General features: G+C 41.4%; 1 non-coding gene across 1 annotated transcript; it reads left to right on the top strand.

Moving 5' to 3' along the window:
* Nucleotides 1-2,119: 2,119 nt before the first annotated feature.
* Trnal-caa (transfer RNA leucine (anticodon CAA)) lies at nucleotides 2,120-2,194 on the top strand. Its single transcript has one exon. It is a non-coding gene; the product is annotated as a tRNA-Leu (tRNA).
* Nucleotides 2,195-4,133: the final 1,939 nt, after the last annotated feature.

The following is a 4,133-nucleotide window of genomic DNA, read 5'->3' on the forward strand; positions in this document are numbered from 1 at the left end:
AATTGTTCTGTTGAAAACATGTTCCTGATTTATGTCTGCATTTCCAGCACTGATCAAAATGGTTGTACATATTTTTGAGTGCTTGGCAAAATTTTACTTTTCAAATAGCTGGATCAAAGAATTTGTATTAAATCTTGCTTGGAGAATGGAATAAAGTGCATCACCACATTGGACACGTCTGCTATGAGTTTTGGCAAGTCTGCTATTATTAAGAAAGTGAGTGGTATAAAACATTTCAAAGAGGGTCGAGAAGACATTGAAGATGGTGATTGTCCTGGATGCACTAGCACATCAGTTACTGATGGTAATGTAGAAGTAGTATAGAAAATGGTTCTGGAAAGTTGTTGAATCATCATCACAGAGCTTTCTGATGATGTTGCGTATGGTTTGTCTCATGCCATGATTTTTTTGTGTAGCAGCAAAATTTGTTCTAAAATTTCTGAATTTTGACCAAAATCAAAGTCATTTGGACATCCCTCAGAAATTGCTGGATGATATGGACAGCCATCCAGAACTTCTAGAGAAGATTATAACTGGTGATGAAACATGGGTATGAGGGTGTAATGCCGAAACCAAGGCCTGAAAATCTTAATGGAAACTTCTTCAACAGTCAAGACTGAAAATATTTGACAAGTTTGATCATATGTGAAGGTTCTTCTCAGTGTTTTCTTCAATTACAATGCCATAGCGCATCAGGAGTTCCTGTGTTATGGTTGTGTGGTCAAAAAGGGAAACTACCTGGAAGTTACACACTGTTACCAGAAGCAATCTGAAGGAAACGATCAGAATTATGGCAAAACCTCTCATAGAAATTGCTTCACGATAATGCTCCTGCTCACACCTCAAAGCTTGTCCATGATTTTTTGACAAAAAAACAGACAATTATATTGTCTCAGCCATTGTAATTTCTGGTCATGGCCCCCTGCAACTGCTTTCTGTCTCCAAGGATGAAAATAACCATGAAAGGACATCATATACACAATTCATTAGATAAAAGCAGAATCACTTAGGAACTGAACACCATAATGAAAAGAAAGTTCCAGAAGTGCTTCTAAGATTGGAAAAAGTGCAGGTACAAGTGTGTTATATCTAAGGGGGACTACTTTGAAGGGGAGAAAATTGGTGTTTATGAATAAGTAAAGATTCCTAATGAAAAACAGAACTTCTCATTAGTTTTGGTCATATTTTGCATATGTCACATTTTATTTCTCACCAAAATTGGTGTGATGTGTCTCAGCACCCTCACATAAATCCCCCCTACCCCCATGTCATACCTTATTCTGCATTTACTCCCCCAAAACTTTTTACTAAAACTAATATTTAAACTTTATAAATATATATTGAAAAAACGTCCTTGTAATTCTTATGACAATTGGTTTTAAGTGGAAAATTATGACAATGGCTCATCAACAAATCACTGTAAATAGATTTACATTAATACATTCTTCTAAATACAAGCAGAACATTGACTGAATAATAAACATTATCTCAATGCTACACAAGGATTAAGTTTATTTGGCACCTCCACAAACAATGCTTCTACTTATGTCCATTTCCTGATCATGTAAGACAATATTGCTAATATGAAACTTCCTGGCAGATTAAAACTGTGTGCCAGACTGAGACTCAAACTCGGGACCTTTGCCTTTTACGGGCAAGTGCTCTACCAGCTGAGCTACCCAAGCACGACTCACGCCCCGTCCTCATAGCTTTACTTCTGCCAGTACCTCACCTCCTACCTTCCAAACTTTACAAAAGCTCTCCTGCTAACCTCGCAGAACTAGCACTCCTGAAAGAGTGAGGACAGGGCATGAGTCGTGCTTGGGTAGCTCAGTTGGTAGAGCACTTGCCCGTGAAAGGCAAAGGTCCTGAGTTCAAGTCTCGGTTCGGCACACAGTTTTAATCTGCCAGGAAGTTTCATATCAGCGCACACTCCACTGCAGAGTGAAAATCTCATTCTGGAAACATCCCCCAGGCTGTGGCTAAGCCATGTCTCCGCAATATCCTTTCTTTCAGGAGTGCTAGTTCTGCAGGGTTCGCAGGAGAGCTTCTGTAAAGTTTGGAAGGTAGGAGGTGAGGTACTGGCAGAAGTAAAGCTGTGAGGACACGGCGTGAGTCGTGCTTGGGTAGCTCAGTTGGTAGAGCACTTGCCCGCAAAAGGCAAAGGTCCCGAGTTCGAGTCTCGGTCCAGCACACAGTTTTAATCTGCCAGGAAGTTTCATATCAGCCCACACTCCGCTGCAGAGTGAAAATCTCATTCTGGAATATTGCTAATACTTTATGTTGAACTTGAAGAAACTGACACAGAACATGTGATATGATGATTACAGTGTGTGGAAAAAATGGTTCAAATGGCTCTGAGCACTATGGGACTTAACAGCTGAGGTCATCAGTCCCCTAGAACTTAGAACTACTTAAACCTAACTAACCTAAGGACATCACACACATCCATGCCCGAGGCAGGATTTGAACCTGCGACCGTAGCAGTCGCACGGTTACGGACTGCGCGCCTAGCACCGCGAGACCACCGCGGCCGGCACAGTGTGTGGAGTCTGGCCTTGTATGACCACTGCGGGAAGAGTAGCAAGCCACTCTTCTCTTGTAAGTATTGTTTGGCTGCTCCCTATCTAGGCTTCCTGGGTACAAAAGTTGACCTATTCACATGCTCTGGGAGCAAAGAATGGCCATTGTGAACAGGAACCAATTAGCAAGACACCAACATATACGAGTAGAACACTTTATTAACCATGGGCTTTCAGATATTGAGCACGAGTAGACATGGACCTCTAGCTTGTGTGAAGCAAGGCCGCCACTGCAAAACTCAGTCTGGATGGCAGTTCTAGGCTTGATGGTGGATGAGGCAATGCTATGCAGGATGCAGCTGATGCTGATTCAGTAGAGTCATAGCCCTTCTGCTTGGCTTGCATTACAGGCTGAAACCATAGTACTGGGGATTACAGGGATGGAGAGCAGAGATGGCTCTAAACTCCAGGCCTCAATGTACAATCAAAAGCGGTGATGAACATCAGTTTCCCCGAGGAAGCTGAGCAGATGCAGGATGCAGCTGTCATGCTGCAGTGGTCATCAGCTTGATGCCCTGGTGGCTGGAAGGCCACAAATAAATATAGTGCCTTAGGGGCTGTTTGCTTAGCTGCTGGCTGTAGCATGATGTAGCAAGGTTGGTGCAACACTGACTCGACACCATGCATGTTGAACTGCTGCAAAGCCAGCATAACATGGATGATGGATGACCGACAGTGTTCAGATGATGTTTTTTGCTGCTAAGGAAGTGGCACAATAGTCACTGAAAGTGTACCATGTCATGTGACCACCGAAGTACACACTGCTACACACACTTAATTTCTGCAAGCATGCATCATCTAATGATGATTCATTGGGAACCAGCAATGATACCATTTGTGGGACCTGAGTTTGAAAAATACAAGAAAAGAACAACCATTCAAAGTCTGGGGCATCCACAGAATTCAAACCTGTAATTTCCACTTTTCATGAGTGCTCATCTTCACCAATTAAACAACACTAGTACACATCCCAAGACTGACTTAAATTCCAATTGTCATACACATTTGTAAGCAGCTTCTCTGAACAAACACTCAGAAGTACATCAGTAACTTATAAACAGCAAAGCAGAGAGAACATTGATAGCTGTCACAGTGAAATATACTATTCAGCTTGAAGCAAACATTTCTTCAATACTGAAAAAATTAAGAAAAATTTGAGGCAAACATACAAGACTTTGCAAATTTTGAAGGGTCCTATACAGTGTATAAGCGGCCTAACTGGCAACTCTCACATTACTTGTAACTGAACTATCACTGTCACAGAAGTCCAGAAACATTATTCTGATTGCCTTTTATGAACGTGCACAATAGAAGTGAAATAAAATTCATGGTCCCCTACTTACCTAAACTCTGTGTACTCTAAAACTGAGCATGTAACCAATAGGTTATTACTCTTATTTTCACTAGGTGGGAAGAATAAAGTAAGCATTGTTTCAGGTTCTACAAAAACTCAAATTACCAGCAAACAGAACTGATATTTGCCTGCTGTTTCAGGAGGACATAGATGAAGATGAAATGGGAGATATGATACTGGGTGAAGAATTTGACAGA

Source organism: Schistocerca serialis, chromosome 2 (genome assembly GCF_023864345.2).
Source record: "Schistocerca serialis cubense isolate TAMUIC-IGC-003099 chromosome 2, iqSchSeri2.2, whole genome shotgun sequence".
Taxonomy (NCBI): domain Eukaryota; kingdom Metazoa; phylum Arthropoda; class Insecta; order Orthoptera; family Acrididae; genus Schistocerca; species Schistocerca serialis.